Raw genomic sequence first — 21,363 nt, 5'->3', positions numbered from 1 at the left:
GTTCAGGGAGGACCTAGCCGTGCCCTGACGCTGTCAGCGCTGGACCATCCTGGCAGCCTGGAGACGAAGGCTTCTGTGCTGTGGTTCTATGGGCAGGTACGGTTGGGGTCGTGGTAGCTTGATGGGAGATGGATCTTGTCAGGATGCCACAGTATTCACTGAAATTTAGCTCTTGCATAGCTTAGATCAACTTGCTTAATAGGCTCAAGTTACTTCATGTGGGAAGAACTTCTCCCGTACCCTGACTGGTCTCTTTTTCTGAGGAAAATGCGGAGTAACTAGGCCTATGGTGGCAGCTGTCCTTGGGGTCACAGCTGATGCTTATAAGCTCTCTCTCCCATTATCCATTCTAGATTTGCCTTGTTCTTGGGGGTTGTTCATAGGAGTCTTGGGATCCTGGCCGTTATGCCCTTCTCTCGCTGTGACTGCTGCCCTTATCTATTTTCTTTTAAAATTTGGCAGAGAAATACGAAACAATTTTCTAGTGGGTCATGTGGGTACCAAACATATTCGTTCCTCCTCCTGTTGTGTAAGAGCAAGCCTTCCTTCTGATACTCTGGGTTGGTTACTTCTGCAGGATTGTAACTTCTTACCTTGACTATTGGTCTCTTGGGAAATAGAATTTCTAATGTGAAATATTAGAGTATTAGTTAATACTTCACTATTCTGTAATAGTTAAATAAATCCCCAGTATACCCCAAGAAAGAAGTCTGTTTTTACAAGAAGTTAATTTGGCCAGCATGAAAATGGGAAAGTAAACTTCACAGAAAATGGTTCTTATGATTTAGGCAATCACAAATGAATGATTAACAGGCTTAAATATCACTGATGATTATGACTCTGTTGTATATCAAGCTTGTTCAGGGCAGGTAAGAGAGCACTTAAAGGATCGTGCTGAAACAAGCAGATTGCAGCAAATGCCCTTTGGTTACCTTTGCAATCAAAAGCTCATTCACCTTGGTCTTTTTTTCCCCCCTCACATAAGAGATTAAAACAAAAGATTTATTATGGATTTCTGTTTAACTGGGGTGTACAGCTTCCCAGGTGGTGCAGTGGTAAAGAACCTGCCTGCCAGTGCAGGAGACACAGGTTCTGGGTTGAGAAAATCCCCTGGAGGAGGAAATGGCAACCCACTGCAGCATTCTTGCCTGGAAAATCCCATAAACAGGGGAGCCTGGCGGGCTACAGTCCATGGGGTCGCGAAGAGTCAGACACGACTGAGTAAACATGCAGGGAGGTAATATGGAGGAAGGAGGAAAGAGGTTTGAATGGAGAAAGAGGGATAGACAACCTACATTCCAATCATCCATGAGAAAAACTCCCAGCTCAGCTGTTTTTGATCGCTAGCCACTTCTGCGATTGTAGAAGCTCATGACTCTTCTCTCTGGACAGAGTAAAATGCATGTTTGTAGGCCAAAAATGATGGCACTGATGAGATGTACGCTGCAATTGCCATTGATCTGTGGACCATGGCTCATGCAGAAAGGCTGAAAGTGGCCTCTCAGATACTAGAGATTGGCCAGTGGGGTCCCTTCTCCTGTGACAGCACAGCAGGGACTTTGAAGTCAGACCTGAGTTCATTTTCTAGCTGTGCCACTTGCAAGGTATGTGTCTTTGAGCAGGTAACCCTTCTCTGCCTTGTTTTCATGTCTGAGAACTGGGAACCCAGATATCTACTTAATGAGAGGGTTGTAAGGATAAAATGAGTTCATGTATTGAAAGGGCCTGCCACATAGTTCCTGCTCAATAAACATTCACCTCCTTCCCTCCACTCTGCTAGGAGACCTTTCTGTGACTCTGAGAATTGTCCTCTGGTAGCTCTTTTCTATAGAAAAGGCCTCTTTGGTGTGAAATCCCCTGCCATTTGTGCCCAGGACACAGGCTTCACAGCTCTTCTAAGGGGCAGGGCTCTGGCCAGAAAGATAGTTCACTCGCTCAGTGCAGCAGGGTGGTCCTGAGGGCCTTGAGCCTTGCCAGGGTGGAGCCCTGTATCCCTGTGGAGCTGGGACTGCCCTGTCCTCATCTGGAGTTTGCCCTGGGTTAAGAGGCTCCAAACTAGTGCAGCAGGAGAGGCCTAAGGCTGAGCAGAGGACCAGCCATCCCCTGGATTTCGGCTTCGGATGAAAGCACCACTAGCTTCACCTCCTTTTCTGAATCTCCTTTGAAATGCTTTCTCTCTGATGGACTTGGGACAGACTGCATGCTCAGGGATGCTTTTTGCCTGAGCCTTCTGCCAGGGCCTTTTTCAAAGCTGGACTGATCCTTGGTTCTAATAATGCAAAGTGATTGTCAGACCTCTGGGGTGGCAGCTGGCAGGAAACTTTGCCCTTCCAAGTTACTCCTGGATGTTGATCCAAGCTATCAGGATATATGTAGATGATGAATCAGGAAGAGCACCTTTGCCCTCTTCTCCCAGATCTAGAAACAGTGTGGGGAATTACCAGGAAGCAGTATCTGTGCCATATGAAATGTCAGCCCTCCCTTTTCCCCTCTCAGCCACATCCAATTTTTCTTTGTTCCAACTGTGAGAAGGACTTAATCTCATCATCTTGACCTTATGCAGTCAAGTGTTCTCCAAGGAGATGATCCATGGGGAGGAGTGGGAGGGCTGATAATGGAGGTAATCTTTCAAAGTCCTATTTAAGCAATTGTAGATCATCAGGTGGAGAGGAAATTCTGGAGACCATCATGACCGTCCTACTTCTGCCCTGCTGAAACTCAATCCAAACTGTCAGTGTTCTGACCTCTCTTCCCTACATAGATGGAATATGTTGTGCTTTTGTTGAGATGAAAGATCTGCATAGTTAGAGGGCAAACCGTTTTCAGTGAGTTTGCTGTTTCAAATTTCTCTTGAATGGAAATGTAAGTTTAATCATTGCTTAAGTGATTTTGTGTGGAAGTATTTTATTTCTCTTTAATCTTGGGATTGTTAGCAGAAGAAAAGAGCAGTGTCTTAGATTGGTGGTTCTCAGACTTCATCAGAATAAAATGGAAGGCTCATGAAAACTCAGATTGCTCAGCCTGACCCTTAGAACATCGGGCATTGGGCTCAAGAATTTGCAGTTTCAACAGGTGACGCTGGTCTGCTGGCTCAGGAGCACACTTTGCAGATTACAGATTTATATAACAGCCTGCATTACATCATTTTGTAATGCAAACTGGGCCAGATTTGATATAGATTCAGATGAAAACTTTGCAAGTTGTAAGAGTTGAAAGATGGTAACGATAACCCTGTATGCGAGACAGCAAAAGAGACACAGATGTATAGAACAGTCTTTTGGACTCTGTGGGAGAGGGAGAGGGTGGGATGATTTGAGAGAATGGCATTGAAACATGTATAATATCATATAAGAAATGAATCGCCAGTCCAAGTTTGATGCAGGATACAGGAAGCTGGGGGCTGGTGCACTGGGATGACCCAGAGAGATGGTACGGGGAGGGAGGTGAGAGGGGGGTTCAGGATGGGGAGCACGTGTACACCCGTGGTGTATTCATGTTGATGTATGGCAAAACCAATACAATATTGTAAGGTAATTAACCTCCAATTAAAATAAATATATTTAAATAAATAAATAAAAATTAAAAAAAAAAAAGAATTGAAACAACTGAGTCTCAGAAACTCAAGTTTCAGCTTCTGAAAATCAGGAATGAAAGCAACGCCTGCATCTCAGAACTGCTCTGAAAATGAGACTAGGTCATGCACGTGAAGCAGCCTGGTATATGGCAAAGCACAACCTGAGTTCCCTTCATCCTAGGCGCACTTCCGTTTTTCTTTAGTTTATTTGTTTGTGGCTGTGCTGGGTCTTCATAGCTGTGTTCCACCTAGGCTTTCTCTCTGCGGGGCTCGGGCTCCCTGTGCCGGCTTCTCTTGTTGAAGCGCTGGCTCCAGAGCACGGGCTCAGTAGTTGTGGTGCATGGGCTTAGTTGCCCGTGAAGTCTTCCTTGATCAGGGATTGAACGTGTGTCCCCTGCATCGGTAGTCGGACTCTTAACCCCTGGATCACCAGGGAAGTCCCCTAGATGTATAGTCAACTTTTATCTTAAGAATAAAATCTTTTAACATCTGGGATAGAAGTCTTTCATCGTTATCATCATCATAATAAAAGTAACAATAATGGAAGTTTGCTGCTGCTGCTGCTAAGTTGCTTCAGCCGTGTCCGACTCTGTGCAACCGCATAGACGGCAGCCCGCCAGGCTCCCCCGTCCCTGGGATTCTCCAGGCAAGAACACTGGAGTGGGTTGCCATTTCCTTCTCCAATGCATTAAAGTGAAAATTGAAAGTGAAGTTGCTTCAGTCGTGTCCGACTCTTAGCTACACCATGGACTGCAGCCTACCAGGCTCCTCCATGTATGGGATTTTCCTGGCAAGAGTACTGGAGTGGGGTGCCATTGCCTTCTAATCTACTATTTATTGTACTTTCTTGGAGAAGGCAATGGCACCCCACTCCAGTACTCTTGCCTGGAAAATCCCATGGATGGAGGGGCCTGGTGGGCTACAGTCCATGGGGTCACTAAGAGTCAGACATGACTGAGCGACTTCACTTTCACTTTTCACTTTCATGCATTGGAGAAGGAAATGGCAACCCACTCCAGTGTTCTTGCCTGGAGAGTCCCAGGGATGGGGGAGCCTTGTGGGCTGCCGTCTATGGGCCTGCACAGAGTCGGACACAACTGAAGCGACTTAGCAGCAGCAGCAGCAGCATTGTACTTTCTATATGGGGGACTTAACACATTTTTCAGAAACTTCATAAAATCTACTTTGTCACATAAACTCCTTACCTATTTTAAATGTTTTTAAGGCCTTAGGGCAGGGCAGCCCCCTTGGATTTGTGAAGCCCCTGTCTATATGCACAATTTGAATTAAAAATGTGGTACATTCATACCATGGAATGTTATTTAGAGCTAAAAATAAATGGACTGGGAAATTAAGAAGAGACATAGAAAAAACTTGGATGCATGTTACTAAGTGGAAGAAGCCAGTATGTAAAGGCTACATAATGTATGGTTCCAACCAGGTGATATTCTGGAAAAGGCAAAACTGTGGAGACCGTAAAAAAGTCAGTGGTTGCCAGGGCTGAGGGAGAGGAGAGGACTGACTAGGTAGAGCACACAGGGTTTTTAGGGCAGTGGAATATGTATGATTTTATAGTGATACAAGCAGGGAGTGTATATGAAGTCTCCATAATTTCCTGTCAATTTTGCTGTGAACCTCAGACACTCTGAAAGAAGTGTCTGTAAATTGGAAAAAAAAAAAAAAGTGGTGTCAGATGTTAGGGGTGATGACAAGGTAAAAGAGGATTTTCAGGGCAATGAAATTACTGTTTGATACTGTAATTATAGATACCTGTTATTATACATTTGTCCAAACCCATAGAATGTATCACACCAAGAGAGAACCCTGGGGCTTCCGTGGTGATTCAGACAGTAAAAAACTGCTTGCAATGCAGGAGACCCAGGTTCAACCCTTGGGTCAGGAAGATCCCCTGGGGAAGGGAATGGCAACCCACTCCAATATTCTTGCCTGGAAAATCCCATGGGCTGAGAAGCCTGAAAGGCTACAGTCCATGGGGTCACAAAGAGTAGGACATGACTGAGCGACTAACACTTTCACTTTCAAGAGTGAACCCTAATGTAAACTTTGGACTTTAGGTGGCAATGATGTGTCCGTGTTGATTCATCAACTGTAAAAAAATATATCACTAAGGAATGTTGATAGTGGGGGACTGTGCCTGTGCAGGTATGGGGTATCTGGGGACTCTGTACTTTGTTTTCAGTTTTGTCATGAACCCAAAACTCTATTTCCTTTGTGTGTGTGTGTCTGTATGTGTGTGTATGTTTTGTTGACATATAGTTGCTGTATAATATTATATAAATTACAGATGTATAATATAGATGTATGTATAGATGATTCATCTCACACACTAGTAAAGTAATGCTCAAAATTCTCCAAGCCAGGCTTCAGCAATACGTGAACTGTGAACTTCCAGATGTTCAAGCTGGTTTTAGAAAAGGCAGAAGAACCAGAGATCAAATTGCCAACATCTGCTGGATCATGGAAAAAGCAAGAAAGTTCCAGAAAAACATCTATTTCTGCTTTATTGACTATGCCAAAGCCTTTGACTGTGTGGATCACAATAAACTGTGGGAAATTCTGAAAGAGATGGGAATACCAGACCACTTGACCTGCCTCTTGAGAAACCTATATGCAGGTCAGGAAGCAAGTTAGAACTGGACATGGAACAACAGACTGGTTCCAAATAGGAAAAGGAGTACGTCAAGGCTGTATATTGTCTGTCACCCTGCGTATTTAACTTATATGCAGAGTACATCATGAGAAACGCTAGGCTGGATGAAGCACAAGCTGGAATCAAGATTGCTGGGAGAAATATCAATAACCGCAGATATGCAGATGACACCACACTTATGGCAGAAAGTGAAGAGGAACTAAAAAGCCTCTTGATGAAAGTGAAAGAGGAGAGTGAAAAAATTGGTTTAAAGCTCAACATTCAGAAAATGAAGATCATGGCATCTGGTCCCATCACTTCATGGGAAATAGATGGGGAAACAGTGGAAACAGTGTCAGACTTTATTTTGGGGGCTCCAAAATCACTGCAGATGGTGACTGCAGCCATGAAATTGAAAGACGCTTACTCCTTGGAAGAAAAGTTACAACCAACCTAGATAGCATATTGAAAAGCAGAGACATTACTTTACCAACAAAAGTCCAGCTAGTCAAGGTTATGGTTTTTCCAGTGGTCATGTATGGATGTGTGAGTTGGACTGTGAAGAAAGCTGAGCACCGAAGAATTGATACTTTTAAACTGTGGTGTTGGACAAGACTCTTGAGAATCCCTTGGACTGTAAGGAGATCCAACCAGTCCATTCTGAAGGAGATCAGCCCTGGGATTTCTTTGGAGGGAATGATGCTAAAGCTGAAACTCCAGTACTTTGGCCACCTCATGCGAAGAGTTGGCTCATTGGAAAAGAATCTGATGCTGGGAGGGATTGGGGGCAGGAGCAGAAGGGGATGACAGAGGATGAGATGGCTGGATGGCATCACTGACTCGATGGACGTGAGTCTGAGTGAACTCTGGGAGTTGATGACAGACAGGGAGGCCTGGCGTGCTGCGATTCATGGAGTCGCAAAGAGAAGGACAGGACTGAGCGAGTGAACTGAACTGAATTGAACTGATGGATGATTCACAGTTTTCAAAGTTTATGTTCCATTTGTAGTTATTATCCCTGTGTTGCACAAAAGTTATTACTGTGGATTATGTCAAAGAGTGTTCCGTTTGTGTTTTCCTCTGCTAGCTCGGTATAGTATCTAGTCTTACACTGAGTTCTTGTGGCTTCTTTTATACCTTATAGTTTGTACCTCATACTCCACCACCCCACCTCTCTCCCCCTTCCTGCCAGTAACCACTGGTTTCTTCTTTTTATCTGTAGGTGTCTTTTTTGTTAAATTCACTAGTTTGTTGTATTTTTTAGATTCTACATAAAAGTGATAGCATATAGTATGTCTTACTCTGTCTGACTTATTTCACTTAGCATAATGCCCTTCAAGTCCATCCAAAGAAAGAAAGAAAAGAGTGAAGTCGCTCAGTCGTGCCCGACTCTTTGCGACCCCATGGATAATAGCCTGCACCAAGCTCATCCATCCATGGGATTTTTAAGGCAAGAAGTACTAGAGTGGGTTGCCATTTCCTTCTCCAGGAATCTTCCCAACCCAGGGATTGAACCCAGGTCTCTCACATTGTAGACAGACACTTTACCGTCTGAGCCACCGGGGAAGTCCATCCATGTTGCTGCAAATGGCAAAATTTCATTCTTTTTTTATAGCTGAGTAATATTCCAGTGTGTGTGTGTGTATGCGCGTGCCGGGGTCCAGCCCCGGCTGATCCAGGGTATTCGAAGGAGAGACGGCATCGGCGATCATCAGGAAACAATAGATCAATTAAGCGTTAATTAAAGATATAAAGAGTGGTTAAATAAGGATAGCTCAGTGAGGAAATTCAGTGGAGAAAAGAGGCTGAAATAATTCAGCCAGAAGGTGAGAGAAAGAACGACATGGGGAGACCAAGTTTCGGTGAACAAGGCCCGCACTTTATTTTCCAAAGTAGTTTTTAATCCTTAAGTTATGCATAGAGGATAATGGGGGAAGGGGTAGAGTCATGCAGCAAGCCAGGCTTTCTTCCTGCAAACTTATCATATGCAAAAGTTTAGGTGATTTGCATCATCTTCTGGCCTGGAGGCCTGTTAACATTTTAAGACCCTTTCTTCAGAAAACTTATTTTTCTCTAAAGGTGATTAGTCAGGCGCCACCCTCCAAAAGCATTAAAGTTGCATTCCTATAGGGCAAAGGTGTGGTGGGCTACAACAAAAAAGAATTAACTCAAGGGTCCAAGGTTACAAACATTAAAGCTACTACTTAGACCAATTATATTAATCAATACACTGCCAGGGACACAGCAGGTAAGGGATATGGAGACTTAGCAGCAAACATTGGCCCAACAAGTGAAAAACCCTTCACCAATACAATTTCTAATCAATCTTTTAACTGCTCAAAGGACTCTGTATTTAGACAGTTTAGAACATCTCATGCCTCTCACAGTTGGGAGGCTCTGAGCAATCACATGTGGCCGGAAAAACCTATTCAGGCAGGCTAGAGGACTTCCAAAGGAGTTTGTAGGTTGAAACACTATCACACCCAGGAACTTTATTAACTGGAGCTATAAGTTAACTCTTTTTTCAGAGAGAGGTAGTGGGGGACAGCCCCCCCATAAAGTCAGAGGTGTAGGTGAGAGCACAAAGCAGAAAGTAGGCAGACTCTGGTTTTGGGGGTAGATGCTCGAGAATTTCCAGGGGGACTCCTGAGGCTCGATCCTACCTTTGCGTATGCCGAGCCTCCTTCCTCATGACCTTTGCCACGGGCGGAGTTCCTCACACTGGCTCCTGGCAGTGATAGATTTCCAGTTGAGCTATTCCAGATCCTGAAAGATGATGCTGTGAAAGTGCTGCACTCAATATGCAATATGCCGGGAGATGGCTTCCGGCATGGGCATGCGCACGCATGCATGCACGGGCTCAGTTGTGTCCAACTCTTCGTGACCCCATGGCCTATAGCCTGCCAGGCTCCTCTGTCCATGGAATTTTCTAGACAAGAATACTGGAGTGGGTCGCCATTTCCTTCTTCAGGGGATCTTCCTGATCCTGGGATTCAACCCACGTCTCTTGTGTCTCCTACATTGGCAGGCAGGTTCTTTACCAACTGAACCACCAGGGCCCCAGATTCCATTATATCTATTTATCTATGTGTGTGGGTGTGTATATAAAATATATACCATATATACCACCTTTATCAGTTGATCTGTTTATGGACAGATTGCTTCCATATCTTGGTAATTATAAATAATGCTCCTGTGAACTATGAATGCTACTATTGCAGTGTGTGTATCTTTTTAAATTATTATTATTATTTTGGATAAATACCCAGGAGTGGAATTGCTGGGTCATATGGTGCTCTATTGTTAGCTTTTTGAGAAGCCTCCATACTGTTTTGGAGTACAACAGTACACAAGGCTTTTCTTCTCTCCATATCCTTGCCAGCGTGTCATTTCTGTTCTTTTTGAAGTTAGCCGTTCTGACAGGTGTGAAGTGATATCTCATTGTGGGTTTGATTTACATTTCCCTCATGATTAGTGATGTTGAGCATCTTTTCATGTGCCTTTTGACCATCTGCATTTCATCTTTCAAAAAATGTCTGTTTAGGTCTTATGCCCATTTTTTAATTGGATTGTTTGCCTTTTTTTTTTTTTATGTTGAGTTGTATGAGCTGTTTATATATGTTGGGTATTGATCCCTTATTGATCATATCATTTGCAAATGCTTTTTCCCATTCAGTAGGTTGTCTTTTCATTTTCTCAATGCTTTCCTTTGTTGTACCAAAGCTTTTAAGTTTAATTAAGTCCCATTTGTTCATTTTTGCTTTGATTTCCTTTACTCTGGGAGATAGATATAAAAAAACTATTGCTGCGATTTATGTCAAAGAGTATTCTGCTTATGTTTTCCTCTTGTAGTTTTATAGCATCCAGTCGTACATTTAGTTCTTTAATTCATTTTGAGTTTGTTTTTGTATCTGGTATTAGAGAATGTTCTGACTTCATTATTCTACGTGTGGCTGTCCAGTGTTCCCGGCACCACTTACTGGAGGGACAGTCTTCTCTCCATTGTATGTTCTTGGCTTGTTTGTTGTAGATTAATAGCCCATTATTTCTGGGCTCTCTCTTCTGTCCCATTGATCTGTGTGTCTTTTCTGTGCCAGAACCATTCTGGGTGTTTTGGGTTTTTTCCCCCAACTTTTAAAAATTGGAATATAAATGATTTACACTATTGTGTTAGTTTCAGGTGTACAGCAAAGTGATTCAGTTCTGCACAAACATACATCTATTTATTTCAGATTCTTTTCTCTTACAGGTTATTACAAAGTGTTGAGTATAGTTCTCTGTGCTATACAGCAGATCTTTGTTGGTTACTTATTTTAAATCCAGTAGGGTGTATATGTTAATCCCATGTGGGTGTTAACTCTTCACCACGTGTTCAGTAGAATTCTCCTGTGAAGACATCTAGTCCTGGATTTTTGTTTGTGGAGAGTTTCTAAATTACAGATTCAATTTCAGTATGGATAATTTGTCTCTCAGGGAGGCCTAGCATGCTGCAGTCCGTGGGGTCACAAAGAGTTGGACACGACTGAGCGACTGTACAGAACTGAATTGGTATCTTCATATTTTTTTTCTTCCTGGTTCAGTTTTAGGAGATTGTACCTAAGAATTTTTTTTTTTTAGAAAAGAATAGTCCCTTTTTTCTAGGTTGTAAATCTTCTTGGCATATATTTGCTCATATACCTTGGGAGCCTTTGTATTTTTGTGGTGTCAGTTTAACTTCTTCTTTTTCCTTTCTGATGTTATTGATCTGGCCCCTCTCTCTGAGGAGTCATTTTCTTTTTTTAGTATCTTTTTAAAGAACCAGGATTTGGTGTCAGTCATCTTTTCTATTGTTTTTTCTTTAGCCTGTGTCTCACTTATTTCTGTTTTGATCTTTATGATTTCTTTCCTTCTACCAACTTTGGGTTTTGCTTGTTCTTTTTTCTCTATTTTACGTTGTTCATTTGATAGTTTTTGTGTTTGGTGACGTAAGCGTTTATCACTATAAACTTCCCTCTTAGAACTGCTTTTGCTGCATCCATTGGTTTTGGACTGTTGAGTTTTCATTTCCACTTGTCTGTAGGTATTTTTTAATTTCCTTTGTGCTTTCTTCAGTGACCATTGTTTGCTTAGAGACATATTGTTTAGTATCTATGTGTTTGTGGGTTTTTTTTTTCAGTTTTTTTTTTTTCTTGTAATTGATTTCTAGTCTCATAGTGTTGTGAACAGACAAAAAAAAATGCTTGATATGATTTCAGTTTTCCTCGGTTTTACTGAGGCTTCTTTTATAGCCCAGCTAGTGATCTGTGCTGGGGAATTTCCATGTGCACTTGAAGAGTGTCTATTCAGTTGCTTTCAGGTGGAATGCTCTCTATAAATCAGTTAGGTTCATTGGGTGTCTTTTAAGTTCATAATGTGCGTTTTAAGGTCTGTGTTTCCATATTGCTTTCCTGTCTGGATGATCTGTCCATTGATATACATGGAGTGTTAATGTCCCCTACTATTATCGTATGTTCTTAGATTCCACATGTAAGTGATAGCATTCAGTATTTGTCTTTCTCTACCAGACCTATTTCACTAAGCATGACACCCTCCAGGTTCATCCATGTTATTGCACATGGTAAAATGTCATATTTGTATGGCTGAGTTATCTATCGATCTATATATATTCTTTGGAAACATTACCAGAATTACTGAGTTAAAGGGTATGCTTTATCTGGCATAGCACACACACATATACATAGGACTCTCCTGGTGGCTTAGACAGTAAAGCATCTGCCTACAATGCGGGAGACTCAGGTTCAGTCCCTGGGTCAGGAAGATCTCCTGGAGAAGGAAATGGCAGCCCACTGCAGTATTCTTGCCTGGAAAATCCCACAGACAGAGGAACCTGGGGGGCTGCAGTCCATGGAATCGCAAAGAGTCAGACCCGACTGAGCAACTTCACTTCATTTTCTATTATTGTGTTACTGTCAATTTCTCCTTTACGTCCATTAATATTTTCTTTAGTTATTTAGGTGCTCCTTTCTTGAGTGCACATGAATTTACAATTGTATCTTCTTGGACTGATTCCTTGATCATTATGTACAGTGCTTCTTTGTTATCTCGTAACAGTATTTATTTTGAAGTATATTTTGTTTTATGTAAGTATAGCTACTCTGGTTTTCTGTTGGTTTCTGTTTGCATGTAATACCTTTTTCTATTCCCTCACTTGCAGTCTGTGTATATCTCTAGATCTGAAGGGAGTCTCTTGTAGGCAACATGTCTTGTAGACACAAAAACAAGACTGTCTGTTTAGGCAGTCTGTCGGAGAAGGCAATGGCACCCTACTCCACTACTGTTGCCTGGAAAATCCCATGGACGGAGGAGCCTGGAAGGCTGCAGCCCATGGGGTGGCTGAGGGTCGGACACGACTGAGTGACTTCATTTTCACTTTTCGCTTTCATGTATTAGAGAAGGAAATGGCAACCCACTCCAGTGTTTTTGCCTGGAGAATCCCAGGGATGTGGGAGCCTGGTGGGCTGCCATCTATGGGGTCACACAGAGTCGGACATGCCTGAAGTGACTTAGCAGCAGGCAGTCTGTGGCTTTTAGTTGGAGCATTTGGTTCATTTACATTTAAAGTGATTATCAATATGTATGTTATTATTGCCATTTTGTTAATTGTTTTAGAGTTGTTTTCGTAGGAATTTTTCCCCCTTTTTATTCCCTCTTGTGATTTGATGAGTATCATTTATTTTGGATTCCTTCTTCTTTTTGTGTGTATATATATTATAGATGTTTGATATGTTTTTGCCATGAAGCTTTTGTATAGCAGCTTTTGTATAGTAGTCTGTATATATACAAAAATTTCATGGTAAACACAAAGTAAACTTTTATATATATATATATACACATATACACACAAAAAGAAGGAATCTAAAATAACACTGAAGATAGTCATCTATCAGATCAGATCAGTCGCTCAGTCGTGTCCAACTCTTTGCGACCCCATGAATCGTAGCATGCCAGGCCTCCCTGTCCATCACCAACTCCCGGAGTTCACTCAGACTCAAGTCCATTGAGTCAGTGATGCCATCCAGCCATCTCATCCTCTGTCATCCCCTTCTCCTCTTGCCCCCAGTCCCTCCCAGCATCAGAGTCTTTTCCAATGAGTCAACTCTTCGCATGAGGTGGCCAAAGTACTGGAGTTTCAGCTTTAGCATCATTCCTTCCAAAGAAATCCCGGGGCTGATCTCCTTCAGAATGGACTGGCTGGATCTCCTTGCAGTCCAAGGGACTCTCAAGAGTCTTCTCCAACACCACAGTTCAAAAGCATCAATTCTTCAGTGCTCAGCCTTCTTCACAGTCCAACTCTCACATCCATACATGACCCCAGGAAAAACCATAGCCTTGACTAGACGAACCTTTGTTGGCAAAGTAATGTCTCTGATTTTCAATATGCTATCTAGGTTGGTCATAACTTTCCTTCCAAGGAGTAAGCGTCTTTTAATTTCATGGCTGCAGTCACCATCTGCAGTGATTTTGGAGCCCAGAAAAATAAAGTCTGACACTGTTTCCACTGTTTCCCCATCTATTTCCCATGAAGTGATGGGACCAGATGCCATGATCTTCGTTTTCTGAATGTTGAGCTTTAAGCCAACTTTTCCACTCTCCACTTTCACCTTCATCTATAGTAGTCTATATATATATATAGACTTTCTTCACTGATTTCCTTCTAGTGTATTTTTCATTTCTGTTATTGTATTCTTCACCTCTGTTTGGTTGTTCTTTATATTCTGTAGCTCTGTTAAAAACTTATAACTTCTTGCTCTGCCTCCATCCTTCTCCTGAGTTCTTTGATCACCTTTACACCTAAACTCTTTCTTGGGTAGATTGTCTATCTGGACTTCACTTAGTTCTTCTGGGGTTTTATTCTTGTTAGTTCATCTGGAACATGGTCCTCTTCTGCCTCATATTTTTCTAAGTGCTTTTTGTATTTTTATGCACGTGGTAGGTGAGTTATGTCTGTTGACCTTGGAGAAGTGTCCCTCTGTAGATATCTGTGCCTCACCACAGCACACTCCCCTCTCACCACACAAGCTGTATGCTCTAGGGGTTCTCTGTAAAAGAGCTGTGAGTCCTACTGTGATGGGGCTGACTACGTGGGTGGTATCGTAGGTTTCTCAGGCCCCTAGCCTGGTTGGTTGTCAGGCCCTGCCCCACGTGGATTCTCCTGACTGTTGGTTAGTGTGGCCTGGTCTCCAGGCTGCAGGCTACAGAATTCTAGGAGGCCCTAGGGCTAGTGGTGGCTCCTAGTAGCAGGATCTGGGTCCAGAATACTCCAGGGTTGGTGCCATCCCACGGGTGGATAATGCCAGCTCCCAGTGGTGGCTCACTAGTAGCAGGATCTGGGTCCAGAATACTCCAGGGGTTGGTGACAAATTACTGGCATAACTGGGTTCTGAAGTCTGGGCTCTCGGGTCCAGGGATCCCAGGGCAGGGGTCAGATCACTGGTGGTGCGGGGGGGACAGCCTCCTGACACATTGGGTATGAGGCTGTGGAGAAGCTGGTGCTGGCCTGCTGTCCCAGGAAGCCTCTGGCCTGTTGTGGGTGGGCTGTGTGAGCACGGTTTTCTTGTGTCTGGTGTCTACCCACTGATGTTTGAGGCTGGTCTAGAAGCCAGTACAGGCTTCTGGAGGGCAGGATTGGGCTTGCCCACTGGTGGGTGGAGCTGGGTCTTGGCAGCAGCTTCTGGGGGACAGGGCCATGTCTAGGGGAGTGTCAAGAGATGGCTGTGGTCTCAGGAAGTCTTTAGGAAACCTGTTTGCTTGATGGATGGGTCTGTGCTTCCACCCTGTTTGGTTGTTTGACCTGAGGCATCCAAGTGCTGGTGCCTAAAGGCTGTTGGATAAGCCCAGGTTTGGGTACTAATGAGCTAGAAGGAGGGTCCCCAAATGGTGGCCACCAGTAGGCATGTCCATGTGACAGAGGGAACCTCTCTGGTATGACTGCTCCCAGGGTCTATGTCCCCATGGTGAGCCTCAGACACCCCTACCTGTCCAGAGACTTTCCAAGACGAGCAAAGAGGTCTAGCCCTGGATCCCATTAAATTCCTGCTTTTATCTTGGGTCCTGGTGTAAAATTTTATGTGCACCCTCTACGAATGATGTCTCAATTCCTCTCGCCTCCCCCGACCCCGCCCCGCCCCCATCCTGTGGGGCTCTTGAAATTAAGTCCCACTGGCCTTCAATGCTAGATTCTCTAGAATCTCATCTTTCCAGTGCAGGATCCTAGGGTTGGTGAGCCCAAAGTGGGGCTAAGAACTCACTCCTCTGGGACAGCCCTATATTTATTCTTGTTTGTGGGTTGCCCACCTGGGGATAAGGGACTTGGTCATAGATTGTGAGTCCACTTCTCCTACCCGCCTTGCTGTGGTTCTTTCTTTTTGTCTTTAGTTGTAGAGGAGCTTTTCTGGTAGGAGCTATCTTTTTCATAGATGATAGCGCTTTAGCTGTGATTTTGGTGTGCTCGTGATAGGCGACCTTAGGGTCTTTCTACTCCACTATACCACTTTCTTGGCCAATCCTTTTCCAACCCAAAACTTTCCTAAAGAACAGTCTTATTAAAAGAGCACACCAAAAACGTATTCAAGAGTCCATGTGAAAGTGGCTGTGTTAGAATAATGGCCCCCAAACATGTCCACATCCTAACCCCTGGACTCTGTGAACATGTCCCTTTATGTGGCTTTGCAGAAGTGGTTGTTAAGCATTTGAAAAAGGAAGTTCATCCTGGATTATTTGGATGGGCCACATGATCATACAGATCCTTAAGAGGGTGACAGGAGTGTTAGAGAAGAAACCGTGAGGATGGAAGCAGGGATAGGTAGGGGGAAGTGTGTGGTGTGTGACTGAGTGGGGAGCTTTGCAGATGTTATGCTGTTGGCTCTGAAGATGGAGAAAGAGGCCATGAACTCATCAGTGCTGGGAGCCTCTGAGAGCTCAGGAAGGCCAGGAAGTGGCCTCTGGATGGAATGTAGCCTTGCTGACACATTTTAGACTTTAGATCACCTGAACAGTAAGCTAATAAATTTGTGTTAAGTCAGTCCATTTGTGGTAGTAATTTGCTGCACCAGCAATAGGAAGCTAACAGATTTTTTTTTTCAATGAAAATTTAGGAAATTGAGAAGAGATATTTACCTAGTTTATTACCATGTAAAAATCAATCCATAGTGGTAGTGTTCAAGTTCAGGAACCGCTTGTTTGGGTGAATGCTGCAACAGGAGGCTACGGGTGTCACCTGAGGGGTGTTCCTTGCATTTGGAAGCACAAGAGCGAGGAGCCAGTGATGCCTCCCTGCAGCCTCTGTTTAGGGGTTCTGTTGCCTGAATTTTTTGAGGATCTGATCCTACAGTCTTATGGCTTCTGACTTTGTATGGTGTGAATTACTGTTTCCTCGTGTATATTGCAATTATGAGTTTGTCTTTAGGGGTATAAATTGTGTGGAAATTTCATGGGCCTGTTTGAGGATGTGTTCATCCAAAGACATTTTGCCTTTGCTTTCAACAGTTGTTCACAGATATTACCTGCCTGAGACTTCTTGCTTGCTATTTGACTTGGAGAGTCCCGCATCAGCTTCAAATCCCAAATCTGGGTTAATGTGAAGATGGACTCTATGTTATTATTTTTTAACCAGAGCTCAGATTACGACAGGCAGGCTTCCTTTAGTTGTCCTGTGTCTCTGAATTTCCCCCCACTTTCTACATGTTGAGAGCACAGCTCTTCAGAGTGCTCAGTCTTTCTTGGAGGGCCATTTCCCAGGTGCTCCCCTGACTCTCAAGACCATGTTTCCAGGTCTGATTTAAAACCCCCTCATGATACAGATCTGCAGGTATTCCTGGGCCTGACATAGTATCAGCTCACACACTTACACTGGATTTTTGATTAGCCTTTCTTTGGCCTCTAGAGATTTCTCTGATATTTTCTTAAAAACTCAAGTATACACTTAAAGAACATTTTGCTGGAATATATAATCTATAAAAATATTGAATCATCATATTGTATACCTGACACTGACATAATATTGTAAATCAGCTACGTGTGTATGTTAGTCTGACTCTTTGTGACCCCATAGACTGTAGCCCACCAGGCTCCTCTGTCCATGAGATTCTCCAGGCAAGAATCCTGGAGTGTGTTGCCATTCCCTTCTCCAGGGGATCTTCTCAACCCAGGGATCAAACCCTGGTCTCCTGCATTTCAGGCAGACTCTTTGCCGGGGACCAGCCCCGGCTGATCCAGGGTATTCGAAGCGGGGACGGCTTCGGCGACCTATTTATTTAAATATTTTATCAAAGATATAAAGAGTAATAGGATGAGGATAGCTCAGTAGGAAAATTCAGTGGAGAAAAGAGGCTGAGTAGCTTGGTTTACGCAGGAGACCAGTAAAACTTCGACAAGAAGTTTGCACCACTTACGTAGGCCGCAGGCATCCTTCCGTTCTCCCGAAGGAGAGGAGACACTGAGGCCTCCCCGGTTGGATCTTAGAAGCCCAGGCATAATTAGTAAGCATGGCGGGTTCTGCACTCCAGATGGAGACTCAGCCAGAATTTGGGAGAGAGAGCGACATGGGGAGACCAAGTTTCAGTGAACAAGGCCCAATAAGTGAAAAACCCTTCACCAATACAATTTCTAATCAATCTTTTAACTGCTCAAAAGAATCTGTGTTTAGACAGTTTAGAACATCTCATGCCTCTCACAGTTGGGAGGCTCTGAGCAATCACATGTGGCTGGAAAAACCTATTCAGGCAGGCTAGAGGATTTCCAAAGGAGTTTGTAGGTTAAACACTGTCACACCCAGGAATTATTAACTGGAGCTGTAAGCTAACTCTTTTTTCAGAGAGAGGTAGTGGGGGACAGCCCCCTGTAAAGTCAGAGGTGTAGTTGAAAGCACAAAGTATAAAGTAGGCAGACTCTGGTTTTTGGGGTAGATGCTCGAGAATTTCCAGGGAGACTCCTGAGGCTTGATCCCGCCTTTGCGTATGCCGAGCATTCTTCCTCATGACCTTTGCCATGGGCGGAGCTCATTCCCCGCAATTCTTTACCGCCTGAGCCACCAGGGAAGCCCCAGATCAACTATACTTCAATTTAAAAGTAAAGCACATTTGCTTTATTTTACACATTTATAAGTATTCATAATATTTATACTTTATAAATATGTTTGTAACCCTCATCATTTAAAAGTATAAATTTTATACAAATTAAGTAAAATTGTGGGAAGCCTTTCGGGTTCTCACGTTTGCTGCTTCTAGGTCTTCACACGTTCCTTCAGCCTGGAATACTCTTCCTCCTTTACACTTGGCTAAGCCAGTTGTCACACACTTCAGGAAGCCATCTGTGAACCCTCCACTCCCACACTTGATGCAGACTATTTGCCCTCCTGTGTAGCTTCTGCTGGACTAGATGCTTTGTGAGACAATGTGTATTAGTTTACCTGAGCCTGATACTTAGGAAAGAATCAAGTATTTAGAAATGAATCAACATCTTCTGTTGACTTTTTTTGGGCATTGTTATTTTTAAATGTAAGTCTTATCTTCTCCATGAGATCATTGACCTCTAGCTAGCCTTTTATGAATTTCCCTTGACTCCTAGCAAAATGGTGAAAATCCCAATGAGAGTAACTCCACCAGTGGTTATCAGTTTATTAGTGAAAGCCTGGTGACTTCCTGTTCACAATAGAAAACAAATATTCTTTCCCGAAATTGTTCTATTCAGTTTATTTTTCCATCTTAAAATTTAGCTCTTGTCTGAGAATTTCTAAAAATGCTGTATTGATCTTTCTGTTGCCCTTCACTAGAATTACCTTATCCTTTCTTTATAAGATCCGATTTTACGTCAAAGGGAATTGGATGAAAATTTGTTCTTTCACTGTTGGGTACCTTCAAAGTATTAACAGAAACAGAATGCAAGAGATGTTGGTGGGAGGGCTGTGTGATCCAGGCAGCTGTTCTTTAGGGCCGGGAGAATCAAGTATGCTTGAAGGCCTTATGCATGGAGCCAGAGTAGAAGAAGAGAAACAGAGGTTGAAGAAAGAGAGGACATGATGATGGGACACAGCCCTGCCTTCATACACTCCCCCAAGAAGTCCATTACTTATTCTGATAGACTTGGTAGGGCACCCTTAGTAAATACTTCTGTTAGCTTTTCTGGAGAGAGAGCAGCTGTAGCCAAGGTCGCCATTGAGCATGTTTAATGCTTTTCCTCCCTGTCAAGGCATATCAGCATGATCAGAGAATCCCTACCTTTCAGAGAGCTGGTTGGTGAAGGGGGAAGCTCGTGACTTACAGCAATATTCTGGATTGATGTTGTATAAAGCCTAGAAAATGCTCCTGTTGGGTAAGGGAAACAGTGATATGACATGAAACGTGGCTCTAAAAGTATTTAATATAGGGGATATTAAAGTTTAAAGCTGTTGTGGTAGTTCATGTGATAGTTCATTCCTTCCACTTCTTGCCCTTAGCCATGTGCTCTTGTACCTTAAATTCAGATAAAGATGAAGCCTAAAACATAGCATTGGGATTGCTGTTAGATGATTGAGAGTCAACTTAGTTCCTGAATATTTACACACACACATGCCTGCATACATACCTTTAAAAATGAGACAGGCATGCCTTTTAGATTTCTTTTGATTCAAGTAATTATTATTTTGATTCCATTCATAATTCCTGTGGATTTTTATTTTGGAAAAAAAAAAATGTGGTTAGAAACATAGTTTCTCTCCTGCCAAGGCTGAATGTAACTTAAAATCAGAAAATATTCTCTGCAAATTCAAGGTGTTTCTGTTAATTTTTTTATATGCCTTAAATGCAGAAAATTACACACTGATATTTGCATATATATATATATATATATATATATATATATCAACTATATCCCTGTTTGCTGAGAAGGCAGCACAGCTAATAGCAAAAATGTGGATTTTATACAAGAAGGAATGATGTCGCTGTGGATAGACTAATGAGTATCAATTAGAGAGACTTCAGATGATCAATTATTATTTGCAGAAAATCTTAATCAAATGATCACTGGACAGAAGTAAGCAAATCTTAATTCTTTATTGATTTTTTTTTTCCATTTGTTTTTCTTTGAAAGTGAAAGTCACCCCAGTCGTGTCGAACTCTTTGTGACCCCATGTACAGTCCATGGAATTCTCCAGGCCAGAATATTGGAGTGGGTAGCCTTTCCCTTCTCCAGGGGATCTTCCCAACCCAGGGATCGAATCCAGGTCTCCCACATTGCAGGTGGATTCTTTACCAGCTGAGCCACAGGGAACCCCAAGAATACTGGAGTGGGTAGCCAATCCCTTCAGCGGATCTTCCTGACCCAGGAGTCAAACCAGGGTCCACGGCATTGCAGGCGGATTCTTCACCAACTGAGCTATCAGGGAAGCCCTGTTTTTCTTTAGCCGGTAAAAATATTTTTAAAAGCAGTTTATTCATTGTACCCAGTTAAGATTACTTCTTTAAATACAACTGAAATTATGGTGCTAGCTAGTGGTTAGAAGATCTACAATACTGTTTTACATGAGCTTTCATTTTATTTTTGTCTTTAGCTTTGTGAATTAGGCATAGACTGGATACTCTGTGCTCAACGTGAGAGGGCTTGTCTAGTGGCAAAACTGAATAACGAATCAGAAGTATTGCCTTTAATTGTACCTCCATGCCTCTAGACTAGCAGCGCTGAAGCACAGTGGTACCTGGGATTCTGTGATGGCATAGCATTAGCTATTACCAAATGAACCAAAGGAGTATTAACTCTGAAGCCCCAAATAAAGCCACATCTGCAGGACATCTTGTATCTCGTGCTTCTAGATAACCCATTTGATCCACTAAGAGTGGATTCGGGACCTTTTACAGTTAAAATTCAAGGAGAGAACTAAGTGGAACAAATACCTGCTTTCAAACTAGACAGATCTGGGCTCACATCCAACTCATGCCATTTGGCAAGTCTTTAATTCCTAAGCCTTAGCTCCTCATGCAACCTGAGGATGCTAACAGTTATTCTCTCTGTTGTTAGAGATTTGAAGTGCTGAGGTGTGTGGAAAATGTTGCCCTCCACCTGGTAGCAAAGCATATTAACAAAAAGATTATTTTACTCAGGTGTCTAGGCTGAACAGAGGAGTTTATTA

At 42.9% G+C, this 21,363-nt stretch overlaps 1 long non-coding RNA gene across 1 annotated transcript in view; it reads left to right on the top strand.

The window, feature by feature from the left end:
• Positions 1-21,363, top strand: part of LOC113893994 — a 62,443-nt gene that overhangs the window by 39,239 nt on the left and 1,841 nt on the right. The gene's annotated exons all lie outside the window — the stretch shown is intronic.

The sequence above is a fragment of the Bos indicus x Bos taurus genome, chromosome 6 (assembly GCF_003369695.1).
Source record: "Bos indicus x Bos taurus breed Angus x Brahman F1 hybrid chromosome 6, Bos_hybrid_MaternalHap_v2.0, whole genome shotgun sequence".
Taxonomy (NCBI): Eukaryota; Metazoa; Chordata; class Mammalia; order Artiodactyla; family Bovidae; genus Bos; species Bos indicus x Bos taurus.
The sequence above is the reverse complement of the archived record's forward strand: the minus strand, read 5'-3'. Positions and strand labels throughout refer to the sequence as shown.